Here is a 15,298-nt window from a genome sequence, read left to right on the forward strand (position 1 = left end):
TCTTAATCCGTGGTGTTGAACATGTAACTGTACTCACGGCTCCGTAGCACCTGACATACCGTATAACATTACACCTTCAATATTTTATAGCGATGTATTATGCTATACGCTCAGTCAGGCATATGTCGACATCCCCGTAAACCGATATTACTGTTCCTTGGAAGCACCAAGCTCTCGAAACTGTAGATATAAACCCTTAATGTAATGAGGCTCCGACCCTGGAGATACATGTTCAGCGTCTACACGGCCAGATTAGATTTATATTCCTTTAAACCTTCATCGGATCATCCAGAGTTTGCAGAACACAAACATATTCTAAAAATGTTAGCAACAAAGAAGTGAGAAGGGGTCTTCCTTGAGGGTCTCCGAGCCATATCTTTATATCCAATCACACCGCAGCCAAAGAACTAAGGGCGACTACACAGGGACATGAACATGTAATATTCCAACCTAAAGAAGACATTATCGATTCATTGGATAGGTGGTAACTGATGGATCAGTGTGGATCTCACCTCTATAACCCCCATCAGTCACTAGAAAAGAGAACTTCTGTCCTAAAATGTCAACAAGCCAAAAGTAGCTGAATAGAGCAGCAGGTTGCCTGTGCCTGTTTTTTATGGTGCTGCAGGATGCACAGGCAACCTGCAGCACCATAAAAAAAATCTATGAAACTGAAGGTGCTCAAAGATAACTGAGCACGACTAGTGCCATATACGTTGAGTGATGACAGCCTGCTGTATTGGGTCTTGTTCTTCAGTGATACTATGAGTCAGTGGCATCATTGTGGCACCCGATGGGCACAACATGGCAGCACAAGGAGTCTCTTCAGGTCTATACTGTATGGCTTCACTATAGGAGCCCGGCGTTTTTTGCAAGGAAGCTTTGGCCATAGCTAAAAATTGTATTTTGAGAAAATCGACACCAGAATTTTTCTTTTTGTGGCACAAAAGAACCGAGACGATTTGCAACAATCGCAAAAATTTGATCACTTTGGAATTCCGGACCCTTAATAAAGTAATGGGCACTACCGAGTGTCTTACAAAGTAAGGAAAGAGGAAAGAATAAAAAAAACAATGTAAGACGAAGGAAGGAGGTGGGAGGGGGGTTAGGTTTTCATAAGAACTTTTTTTTATTTTTGGAATTCAGCCACGTGCACAAAAAACAGCTGAAGTCTGGATTTCATCAATGCTTCCCCAGGGGTCTTGGGCCCCTCCAGCAAAGGAGAGAAATGTGCCAAGAAGTAAAGAGGCAAAGACTCGTTCTGAGCGAGCACAAAAAGAACTGGAAAGAACCGGATACAACGCAGATAATATCGCCACAAACGCCATCATGCCCCTATATAACCTGAGTATATACCTACTGAGTATATACCTTCCACAATGACCAATGGGTCCGAAATATTCCTGTCCTCAACCACAAACACGGTACAAACCTGCACTGATCCACAGAAACCTCCAAGGTCACTTCCAAAAGGAGTCCGACTGATGAGGGCACATATTCAAGGAGGAACGTCACATCTGAAATAAAAAATGAGAACGTTGGTAAAGATTCAGAATCACAGATATCACTGTACAGAGCAGTAATCACATAATAGCTCTATAAACCCTGTGTACAAACACCATTTACATCCAGTATTAATCTATAGAAAATAAGACACTATGTACATACATTACATTACTGATCCTGAGTTACATCCTGTATTATACTCCAGAGCTGCACTCACTATTCTGCTGGTGCAGTCACTGTGTACATACATTACATTACTGATCCTGAGTTACATCCTGTATTATACTCCAGAGCTGCACTCACTATTCTGCTGGTGCAGTCACTGTGTACATACATTACATTACTGATCCTGTACTGATCCTGAGTTACATCCTGTATTATACTCCAGAGCTGCACTCACTATTCTGCTGGTGCAGTCACTGTGTACATACATTACATTGCTGATCCTGAGTTACATCCTGTATTATACCCCAGAGCTGCACTCACTATTCTGCTGGTGCAGTCACTGTGTACATACATTACATTACTGATCCTGTACTGATCCTGAGTTACATCCTGTATTATACTCCAGAGCAACGCTCACTATTCTGCTGGTGCAGTCACTGTGTACATACATTACATTACTGATCCTGAGTTACAACCTGTATTATACTCCAGAGCTGCTCTCACTATTCTGCTGGTGCAGTCACTGTGTACATACATTACATTACTGATCCTGTACTGATCCTGAGTTACATCCTGTATTATACTCCAGAGCTGCACTCACTATTCTGCTGGTGCAGTCACTGTGTACATACATTACATTACTGATCCTGAGTTATATCCTGTATTATACTCCAGAGCTGCACTCACTATTCTGCTGGTGCAGTCACTGTGTACATACAGTACATTACTTATCCTGTAGTGATCCTGAGTTACATCCTGTATTATACTCCAGAGCTGCACTCACTATTCTGCTGGTGCAGTCACTGTGTACATACATTACATTACTGATCCTGAGTTACATCCTGTATTATACTCCAGAGCTGCACTCACTATTCTGCTGGTGCAGTCACTGTGTACATACATTACATTACTGATCCTGAGTTACATCCTGTATTATACTCCAGAGCTGCACTCACTATTCTGCTAGTGCAGTCACTGTGTACATACATTACATTACTGATCCTGAGTTACATCCTGTATTATACTCCAGAGCTGCACTCACAATTCTGCTGGTACAGTCACTGTGTACATACATTACATTACTGATCGTGAGTTACATCCTGTATTATACTCCAGAGCTGCTCTCACTATTCTGCTGGTGCAGTCACTGTGTACATACATTACATTACTGATCCTGAGTTACCTCCTGTATTATACTCCAGAGCTGCACTCACTATTCTGCTTGTGCAGTCACTGTGTACATACATTACATTACTGATCATGAGTTACATCCTGTATTATACTCCAGAGCTGCACTCACTATTCTGCTGGTGGAGTCACTGTGTACATACATTACATTACTGATCATGAGTTACATCCTGTATTATACTCCAGAGCTGCACTCACTATTCTGCTGGTGGAGTCACTGTGTACATACATTACATTACTGATCCTGAGTTACATCCTGTATTATCCTCCAGAGCTGCACTCACTATTCTGCTGGTGCAGTCACTGTGTACATACATTACATTACTGATCCTGTACTGATCCTGAGTTACATCCTGTATTATACTCCAGAGCTGCACTCACTATTCTGCTGGTGCAGTCACTGTGTACATACATTACATTACTGATCCTGAGTTACATCCTGTATTATACTCCAGAGCTGCTCTCACTATTCTGCTGGTGCAGTCACTGTGTACATACATTACATTACTGATCCTGTACTGATCCTGAGTTACATCCTGTATTATACTCCAGAGCTGCACTCACTATTCTGCTGGTGCAGTCACTGTGTACATACATTACATTACTGATCTTGAGTTATATCCTGTATTATACTCCAGAGCTGCACTCACTATTCTGCTGGTGCAGTCACTGTGTACATACATTACATTACTGATCCTGAGTTACATCCTGTATTATACTCCAGAGCTGCACTCCTATTCTGCTGGTGCAGTCACTGTGTACATACAGTACATTACTGATCCTGTAGTGATCCTGAGTTACATCCTGTATTATACTCCAGAGCTGCACTCACTATTCTGCTGGTGCAGTCACTGTGTACATACATTACATTACTGATCCTGAGTTACATCCTGTACTATACTCCAGAGCTGCTCTCACTATTCTGCTGGTGCAGTCACTGTGTACATACATTACATTACTGATCCTGTACTGATCCTGAGTTACATCCTGTATTATACTCCAGAGCTGCACTCACTATTCTGCTGGTGCAGTCACTGTGTACATACATTACATTACTGATCCTGTACTGATCCTGAGTTACATCCTGTATTATACCCCAGAGCTGCACTCACTATTCTGCTGGTGCAGTCACTGTAAACATACATTACATTACTGATCCTGTACTGATCCTGAGTTACATCCTGTATTATACTCCAGAGCTGCACTCACTATTCTGCTGGTGCAGTCACTGTGTACATACATTACATTACTGATCCTGTACTGATCCTGAGTTACATCCTGTATTATACCCCAGAGCTGCACTCACTATTCTGCTTGTGCAGTCACTGTGTACATACATTACATTACTGATCATGAGTTACATCCTGTATTATACTCCAGAGCTGCACTCACTATTCTGCTGGTGGAGTCACTGTGTACATACATTACATTACTGATCCTGAGTTACATCCTGTATTATACTCTAGAGCTGCACTCACTATTCTGCTGGTGCAGTCACTGTGTACATACATTACATTACTGATCCTGTACTGATCCTGAGTTACATCCTGTATTATACTCCAGAGCTGCACTCACTATTCTGCTGGTGCAGTCACTGTGTACATACATTACATTACTGATCCTGAGTTACATCCTGTATTATACTCCAGAGCTGCTCTCACTATTCTGCTGGTGCAGTCACTGTGTACATACATTACATTACTGATCCTGTACTGATCCTGAGTTACATCCTGTATTATACTCCAGAGCTGCACTCACTATTCTGCTGGTGCAGTCACTGTGTACATACATTACATTACTGATCCTGAGTTATATCCTGTATTATACTCCAGAGCTGCACTCACTATTCTGCTGGTGCAGTCACTGTGTACATACATTACATTACTGATCCTGAGTTACATCCTGTATTATACTCCAGAGCTGCACTCACTATTCTGCTAGTGCAGTCACTGTGTACATACATTACATTACTGATCCTGAGTTACATCCTGTATTATACTCCAGAGCTGCACTCACAATTCTGCTGGTACAGTCACTGTGTACATACATTACATTACTGATCGTGAGTTACATCCTGTATTATACTCCAGAGCTGCTCTCACTATTCTGCTGGTGCAGTCACTGTGTACATACATTACATTACTGATCCTGTACTGATCCTGAGTTACATCCTGTATTATACTCCAGAGCTGCACTCCTATTCTGCTGGTGCAGTCACTGTGTACATACAGTACATTACTGATCCTGTAGTGATCCTGAGTTACATCCTGTATTATACTCCAGAGCTGCACTCACTATTCTGCTGGTGCAGTCACTGTGTACATACATTACATTACTGATCCTGTACTGATCCTGAGTTACATCCTGTATTATACTCCAGAGCTGCACTCACTATTCTGCTGGTGCAGTCACTGTGTACATACATTACATTGCTGATCCTGAGTTACATCCTGTATTATACCCCAGAGCTGCACTCACTATTCTGCTGGTGCAGTCACTGTGTACATACATTACATTACTGATCCTGTACTGATCCTGAGTTACATCCTGTATTATACTCCAGAGCAACGCTCACTATTCTGCTGGTGCAGTCACTGTGTACATACATTACATTACTGATCCTGAGTTACATCCTGTATTATACTCCAGAGCTGCACTCACTATTCTGCTGGTGCAGTCACTGTGTACATACATTACATTACTGATCCTGAGTTACATCCTGTATTATACTCCAGAGCTGCACTCACTATTCTGCTAGTGCAGTCACTGTGTACATACATTACATTACTGATCCTGAGTTACATCCTGTATTATACTCCAGAGCTGCACTCACAATTCTGCTGGTACAGTCACTGTGTACATACATTACATTACTGATCCTGAGTTACATTCTGTATTATACTCCAGAGCTGCACTCACTATTCTGCTGGTGCAGTCACTGTGTACATACATTACATTACTGATCCTGAGTTACCTCCTGTATTATACTCCAGAGCTGCACTCACTATTCTGCTTGTGCAGTCACTGTGTACATACATTACATTACTGATCATGAGTTACATCCTGTATTATACTCCAGAGCTGCACTCACTATTCTGCTGGTGGAGTCACTGTGTACATACATTACATTACTGATCCTGAGTTACATCCTGTATTATACTCTAGAGCTGCACTCACTATTCTGCTGGTGCAGTCACTGTGTACATACAGTACATTACTGATCCTGTACTGATCCTGAGTTACATCCTGTATTATACTCCAGAGCTGCACTCACTATTCTGCTGGTGCAGTCACTGTGTACATACATTACATTACTGATCCTGAGTTACATCCTGTATTATACTCCAGAGCTGCTCTCACTATTCTGCTGGTGGAGTCACTGTGTACATACATTACATTACTGATCCTGAGTTACATCCTGTATTATACTCTAGAGCTGCACTCACTATTCTGCTGGTGCAGTCACTGTGTACATACATTACATTACTGATCCTGTACTGATCCTGAGTTACATTCTGTATTATACTCCAGAGCTGCACTCACTATTCTGCTGGTGCAGTCACTGTGTACATACATTACAATACTGATCCTGTGTTACATCCTGTATTATACTCCAGAGCTGCACTCACTATTCTGCTTGTGCAGTCACTGTGTACATACATTACATTACTGATCATGAGTTACATCCTGTATTATACTCCAGAGCTGACCTCACTATTCTGCTGGTGGAGTCACTGTGTACATACATTACATTACTGATCCTGAGTTACATTCTGTATTATACTCTAGAGCTGCACTCACTATTCTGCTGGTGCAGTCACTGTGTACATACATTACATTACTGATCCTGTACTGATCCTGAGTTACATCCTGTATTATACTCCAGAGCTGCACTCACTATTCTGCTGGTGCAGTCACTGTGTACATACATTACATTACTGATCCTGAGTTACAACCTGTATTATACTCCAGAGCTGCTCTCACTATTCTGCTGGTGCAGTCACTGTGTACATACATTACATTACTGATCCTGTACTGATCCCGAGTTACATCCTGTATTATACTCCAGAGCTGCACTCACTATTCTGCTGGTGCAGTCACTGTGTACATACATTACATTACTGATCCTGAGTTATATCCTGTATTATACTCCAGAGCTGCACTCACTATTCTGCTGGTGCAGTCACTGTGTACATACAGTACATTACTGATCCTGTAGTGATCCTGAGTTACATCCTGTATTATACTCCAGAGCTGCACTCACTATTCTGCTGGTGCAGTCACTGTGTACATACATTACATTACTGATCCTGAGTTACATCCTGTATTATACTCCAGAGCTGCACTCACTATTCTGCTGGTGCAGTCACTGTGTACATACATTACATTACTGATCCTGAGTTACATCCTGTATTATACTCCAGAGCTGCACTCACTATTCTGCTAGTGCAGTCACTGTGTACATACATTACATTACTGATCCTGAGTTACATCCTGTATTATACTCCAGAGCTGCACTCACAATTCTGCTGGTACAGTCACTGTGTACATACATTACATTACTGATCGTGAGTTACATCCTGTATTATACTCCAGAGCTGCTCTCACTATTCTGCTGGTGCAGTCACTGTGTACATACATTACATTACTGATCCTGAGTTACCTCCTGTATTATACTCCAGAGCTGCACTCACTATTCTGCTTGTGCAGTCACTGTGTACATACATTACATTACTGATCATGAGTTACATCCTGTATTATACTCCAGAGCTGCACTCACTATTCTGCTGGTGGAGTCACTGTGTACATACATTACATTACTGATCATGAGTTACATCCTGTATTATACTCCAGAGCTGCACTCACTATTCTGCTGGTGGAGTCACTGTGTACATACATTACATTACTGATCCTGAGTTACTTCCTGTATTATCCTCCAGAGCTGCACTCACTATTCTGCTGGTGCAGTCACTGTGTACATACATTACATTACTGATCCTGTACTGATCCTGAGTTACATCCTGTATTATACTCCAGAGCTGCACTCACTATTCTGCTGGTGCAGTCACTGTGTACATACATTACATTACTGATCCTGAGTTACATCCTGTATTATACTCCAGAGCTGCTCTCACTATTCTGCTGGTGCAGTCACTGTGTACATACATTACATTACTGATCCTGTACTGATCCTGAGTTACATCCTGTATTATACTCCAGAGCTGCACTCACTATTCTGCTGGTGCAGTCACTGTGTACATACATTACATTACTGATCTTGAGTTATATCCTGTATTATACTCCAGAGCTGCACTCACTATTCTGCTGGTGCAGTCACTGTGTACATACATTACATTACTGATCCTGAGTTACATCCTGTATTATACTCCAGAGCTGCACTCCTATTCTGCTGGTGCAGTCACTGTGTACATACAGTACATTACTGATCCTGTAGTGATCCTGAGTTACATCCTGTATTATACTCCAGAGCTGCACTCACTATTCTGCTGGTGCAGTCACTGTGTACATACATTACATTACTGATCCTGAGTTACATCCTGTATTATACTCCAGAGCTGCTCTCACTATTCTGCTGGTGCAGTCACTGTGTACATACATTACATTACTGATCCTGAGTTACATCCTGTACTATACTCCAGAGCTGCTCTCACTATTCTGCTGGTGCAGTCACTGTGTACATACATTACATTACTGATCCTGTACTGATCCTGAGTTACATCCTGTATTATACTCCAGAGCTGCACTCACTATTCTGCTGGTGCAGTCACTGTGTACATACATTACATTACTGATTCTGAGTTACATCCTGTATTATACTCCAGAGCTGCTCTCACTATTCTGCTGGTGCAGTCACTGTGTACATACATTACATTACTGATCCTGTACTGATCCTGAGTTACATCCTGTATTATACTCCAGAGCTGCACTCACTATTCTGCTGGTGCAGTCACTGTGTACATACATTACATTACTGATTCTGAGTTACATCCTGTATTATACTCCAGAGCTGCTCTCACTATTCTGCTGGTGCAGTAACTGTGTACATACATTACATTACTGATCCTGTACTGATCCTGAGTTACATCCTGTATTATACCCCAGAGCTGCACTCACTATTCTGCTGGTGCAGTCACTGTAAACATACATTACATTACTGATCCTGTACTGATCCTGAGTTACATCCTGTATTATACTCCAGAGCTGCACTCACTATTCTGCTGGTGCAGTCACTGTGTACATACATTACATTACTGATCCTGTACTGATCCTGAGTTACATCCTGTATTATACCCCAGAGCTGCACTCACTATTCTGCTTGTGCAGTCACTGTGTACATACATTACATTACTGATCATGAGTTACATCCTGTATTATACTCCAGAGCTGCACTCACTATTCTGCTGGTGGAGTCACTGTGTACATACATTACATTACTGATCCTGAGTTACATCCTGTATTATACTCTAGAGCTGCACTCACTATTCTGCTGGTGCAGTCACTGTGTACATACATTACATTACTGATCCTGTACTGATCCTGAGTTACATCTTGTATTATACTCCAGAGCTGCACTCACTATTCTGCTGGTGCAGTCACTGTGTACATACATTACATTACTGATCCTGAGTTACATCCTGTATTATACTCCAGAGCTGCTCTCACTATTCTGCTGGTGCAGTCACTGTGTACATAGATTACATTACTGATCCTGTACTGATCCTGAGTTACATCCTGTATTATACTCCAGAGCTGCACTCACTATTCTGCTGGTGCAGTCACTGTGTACATACATTACATTACTGATCCTGAGTTATATCCTGTATTATACTCCAGAGCTGCACTCACTATTCTGCTGGTGCAGTCACTGTGTACATACATTACATTACTGATCCTGTACTGATCCTGAGTTACATCCTGTATTATACTCCAGAGCTGCACTCACTATTCTGCTGGTGCAGTCACTGTGTACATACATTACATTACTGATCCTGAGTTATATCCTGTATTATACTCCAGAGCTGCACTCACTATTCTGCTGGTGCAGTCACTGTGTACATACATTACATTACTGATCCTGTACTGATCCTGAGTTACATCCTGTATTATACTCCAGAGCTGCACTCCTATTCTGCTGGTGCAGTCACTGTGTACATACAGTACATTACTGATCCTGTAGTGATCCTGAGTTACATCCTGTATTATACTCCAGAGCTGCACTCACTATTCTGCTGGTGCAGTCACTGTGTACATACATTACATTACTGATCCTGAGTTATATCCTGTATTATACTCCAGAGCTGCACTCACTATTCTGCTGGTGCAGTCACTGTGTACATACATTACATTACTGATCCTGTACTGATCCTGAGTTACATCCTGTATTATACTCCAGAGCTGCACTCCTATTCTGCTGGTGCAGTCACTGTGTACATACATTACATTACTGATCCTGTAGTGATCCTGAGTTACATCCTGTATTATACTCCAGAGCTGCACTCACTATTCTGCTGGTGCAGTCACTGTGTACATACATTACATTACTGATCCTGAGTTACATCCTGTATTATACTCCAGAGCTGCACTCACTATTCTGCTGGTGCAGTCACTGTGTACATACATTACATTACTGATCCTGAGTTACATCCTGTATTATACTCCAGAGCTGCACTCACTATTCTGCTAGTGCAGTCACTGTGTACATACATTACATTACTGATCCTGAGTTACATCCTGTATTATACTCCAGAGCTGCACTCACAATTCTGCTGGTACAGTCACTGTGTACATACATTACATTACTGATCGTGAGTTACATCCTGTATTATACTCCAGAGCTGCTCTCACTATTCTGCTGGTGCAGTCACTGTGTACATACATTACATTACTGATCCTGAGTTACCTCCTGTATTATACTCCAGAGCTGCACTCACTATTCTGCTTGTGCAGTCACTTTGTACATACATTACATTACTGATCATGAGTTACATCCTGTATTATACTCCAGAGCTGCACTCACTATTCTGCTGGTGGAGTCACTGTGTACATACATTACATTACTGATCATGAGTTACATCCTGTATTATACTCCAGAGCTGCACTCACTATTCTGCTGGTGGAGTCACTGTGTACATACATTACATTACTGATCCTGTACTGATCCTGAGTTACATCCTGTATTATACTCCAGAGCTGCACTCACTATTCTGCTGGTGCAGTCACTGTGTACATACATTACATTACTGATCCTGAGTTACAACCTGTATTATACTCCAGAGCTGCTCTCACTATTCTGCTGGTGCAGTCACTGTGTACATACATTACATTACTGATCCTGTACTGATCCTGAGTTACATCCTGTATTATACTCCAGAGCTGCACTCACTATTCTGCTGGTGCAGTCACTGTGTACATACATTACATTACTGATCCTGAGTTATATCCTGTATTATACTCCAGAGCTGCACTCACTATTCTGCTGGTGCAGTCACTGTGTACATACAGTACATTACTGATCCTGTAGTGATCCTGAGTTACATCCTGTATTATACTCCAGAGCTGCACTCACTATTCTGCTGGTGCAGTCACTGTGTACATACATTACATTACTGTTCCTGAGTTACATCCTGTATTATACTCCAGAGCTGCACTCACTATTCTGCTGGTGCAGTCACTGTGTACATACATTACATTACTGATCCTGAGTTACATCCTGTATTATACTCCAGAGCTGCACTCACTATTCTGCTAGTGCAGTCACTGTGTACATACATTACATTACTGATCCTGAGTTACATCCTGTATTATACTCCAGAGCTGCACTCACAATTCTGCTTGTACAGTCACTGTGTACATACATTACATTACTGATCGTGAGTTACATCCTGTATTATACTCCAGAGCTGCTCTCACTATTCTGCTGGTGCAGTCACTGTGTACATACATTACATTACTGATCCTGAGTTACCTCCTGTATTATACTCCAGAGCTGCACTCACTATTCTGCTTGTGCAGTCACTGTGTACATACATTACATTACTGATCATGAGTTACATCCTGTATTATACTCCAGAGCTGCACTCACTATTCTGCTGGTGGAGTCACTGTGTACATACATTACATTACTGATCATGAGTTACATCCTGTATTATACTCCAGAGCTGCACTCACTATTCTGCTGGTGGAGTCACTGTGTACATACATTACATTACTGATCCTGAGTTACATCCTGTATTATCCTCCAGAGCTGCACTCACTATTCTGCTGGTGCAGTCACTGTGTACATACATTACATTACTGATCCTGTACTGATCCTGAGTTACATCCTGTATTATACTCCAGAGCTGCACTCACTATTCTGCTGGTGCAGTCACTGTGTACATACATTACATTACTGATCCTGAGTTACATCCTGTATTATACTCCAGAGCTGCTCTCACTATTCTGCTGGTGCAGTCACTGTGTACATACATTACATTACTGATCCTGTACTGATCCTGAGTTACATCCTGTATTATACTCCAGAGCTGCACTCACTATTCTGCTGGTGCAGTCACTGTGTACATACATTACATTACTGATCTTGAGTTATATCCTGTATTATACTCCAGAGCTGCACTCACTATTCTGCTGGTGCAGTCACTGTGTACATACATTACATTACTGATCCTGAGTTACATCCTGTATTATACTCCAGAGCTGCACTCCTATTCTGCTGGTGCAGTCACTGTGTACATACAGTACATTACTGATCCTGTAGTGATCCTGAGTTACATCCTGTATTATACTCCAGAGCTGCACTCACTATTCTGCTGGTGCAGTCACTGTGTACATACATTACATTACTGATCCTGAGTTACATCCTGTATTATACTCCAGAGCTGCTCTCACTATTCTGCTGGTGCAGTCACTGTGTACATACATTACATTACTGATCCTGTACTGATCCTGAGTTACATCCTGTATTATACTCCAGAGCTGCACTCACTATTCTGCTGGTGCAGTCACTGTGTACATACATTACATTACTGATTCTGAGTTACATCCTGTATTATACTCCAGAGCTGCTCTCACTATTCTGCTGGTGCAGTCACTGTGTACATACATTACATTACTGATCCTGTACTGATCCTGAGTTACATCCTGTATTATACCCCAGAGCTGCACTCACTATTCTGCTGGTGCAGTCACTGTAAACATACATTACATTACTGATCCTGTACTGATCCTGAGTTACATCCTGTATTATACTCCAGAGCTGCACTCACTATTCTGCTGGTGCAGTCACTGTGTACATACATTACATTACTGATCCTGTACTGATCCTGAGTTACATCCTGTATTATACCCCAGAGCTGCACTCACTATTCTGCTTGTGCAGTCACTGTGTACATACATTACATTACTGATCATGAGTTACATCCTGTATTATACTCCAGAGCTGCACTCACTATTCTGCTGGTGGAGTCACTGTGTACATACATTACATTACTGATCCTGAGTTACATCCTGTATTATACTCTAGAGCTGCACTCACTATTCTGCTGGTGCAGTCACTGTGTACATACATTACATTACTGATCCTGTACTGATCCTGAGTTACATCCTGTATTATACTCCAGAGCTGCACTCACTATTCTGCTGGTGCAGTCACTGTGTACATACATTACATTACTGATCCTGAGTTACATCCTGTATTATACTCCAGAGCTGCTCTCACTATTCTGCTGGTGCAGTCACTGTGTACATACATTACATTACTGATCCTGTACTGATCCTGAGTTACATCCTGTATTATACTCCAGAGCTGCACTCACTATTCTGCTGGTGCAGTCACTGTGTACATACATTACATTACTGATCCTGAGTTATATCCTGTATTATACTCCAGAGCTGCACTCACTATTCTGCTGGTGCAGTCACTGTGTACATACATTACATTACTGATCCTGTACTGATCCTGAGTTACATCCTGTATTATACTCCAGAGCTGCACTCCTATTCTGCTGGTGCAGTCACTGTGTACATACAGTACATTACTGATCCTGTAGTGATCCTGAGTTACATCCTGTATTATACTCCAGAGCTGCACTCACTATTCTGCTGGTGCAGTCACTGTGTACATACATTACATTACTGATCCTGAGTTACATCCTGTACTATACTCCAGAGCTGCTCTCACTATTCTGCTGGTGCAGTCACTGTGTACATACATTACATTACTGATTCTGAGTTACATCCTGTATTATACTCCAGAGCTGCACTCACTATTCTGCTGGTGCAGTCACTGTGTACATACATTACATTACTGATCCTGTACTGATCCTGAGTTACATCCTGTATTATACCCCAGAGCTGCACTCACTATTCTGCTTGTGCAGTCACTGTGTACATACATTACATTACTGATCATGAGTTACATCCTGTATTATACTCCAGAGCTTCACTCACTATTCTGCTGGTGGAGTCACTGTGTACATACATTACATTACTGATCCTGAGTTACATCCTGTATTATACTCTAGAGCTGCACTCACTATTCTGCTGGTGCAGTCACTGTGTACATACATTACATTACTGATCCTGTACTGATCCTGAGTTACATCCTGTATTATACTCCAGAGCTGCACTCACTATTCTGCTGGTGCAGTCACTGTGTACATACATTACATTACTGATCCTGAGTTACATCCTGTATTATACTCCAGAGCTGCTCTCACTATTCTGCTGGTGCAGTCACTGTGTACATACATTACATTACTGATCCTGTACTGATCCTGAGTTACATCCTGTATTATACTCCAGAGCTGCACTCACTATTCTGCTGGTGCAGTCACTGTGTACATACATTACATTACTGATCCTGAGTTATATCCTGTATTATACTCCAGAGCTGCACTCACTATTCTGCTGGTGCAGTCACTGTGTACATACATTACATTACTGATCCTGTACTGATCCTGAGTTACATCCTGTATTATACTCCAGAGCTGCACTCCTATTCTGCTGGTGCAGTCACTGTGTACATACAGTACATTACTGATCCTGTAGTGATCCTGAGTTACATCCTGTATTATACTCCAGAGCTGCACTCACTATTCTGCTGGTGCAGTCACTGTGTACATACATTACATTACTGATCCTGAGTTATATCCTGTATTATACTCCAGAGCTGCACTCACTATTCTGCTGGTGCAGTCACTGTGTACATACATTACATTACTGATCCTGTACTGATCCTGAGTTACATCCTGTATTATACTCCAGAGCTGCACTCCTATTCTGCTGGTGCAGTCACTGTGTACATACAGTACATTACTGATCCTGTAGTGATCCTGAGTTACATCCTGTATTATACTCCAGAGCTGCACTCACTATTCTGCTGGTGCAGTCACTGTGTACATACATTACATTACTGATC

General features: G+C 41.8%; 1 protein-coding gene across 5 annotated transcripts in view; it reads right to left on the reverse strand.

The window, feature by feature from the left end:
* Window positions 1-15,298, reverse strand: part of ST3GAL1 (ST3 beta-galactoside alpha-2,3-sialyltransferase 1) — a 176,913-nt gene that overhangs the window by 62,438 nt on the left and 99,177 nt on the right. For all 5 annotated transcript variants that reach the window (XM_073679912.1, XM_073679913.1, XM_073679915.1 and 2 more), the window contains one exon: window positions 1,433-1,517. The gene's annotated coding sequence lies outside the window, so the exon portion shown is untranslated. The remainder of the gene's footprint in view (window positions 1-1,432; window positions 1,518-15,298) is intronic.

This window comes from Phyllobates terribilis, unplaced genomic scaffold, assembly GCF_046119375.1.
Source record: "Phyllobates terribilis strain yellow unplaced genomic scaffold, ASM4611937v1 Scaffold_4__5_contigs__length_816908805, whole genome shotgun sequence".
NCBI classification, from domain to species: Eukaryota; Metazoa; Chordata; class Amphibia; order Anura; family Dendrobatidae; genus Phyllobates; species Phyllobates terribilis.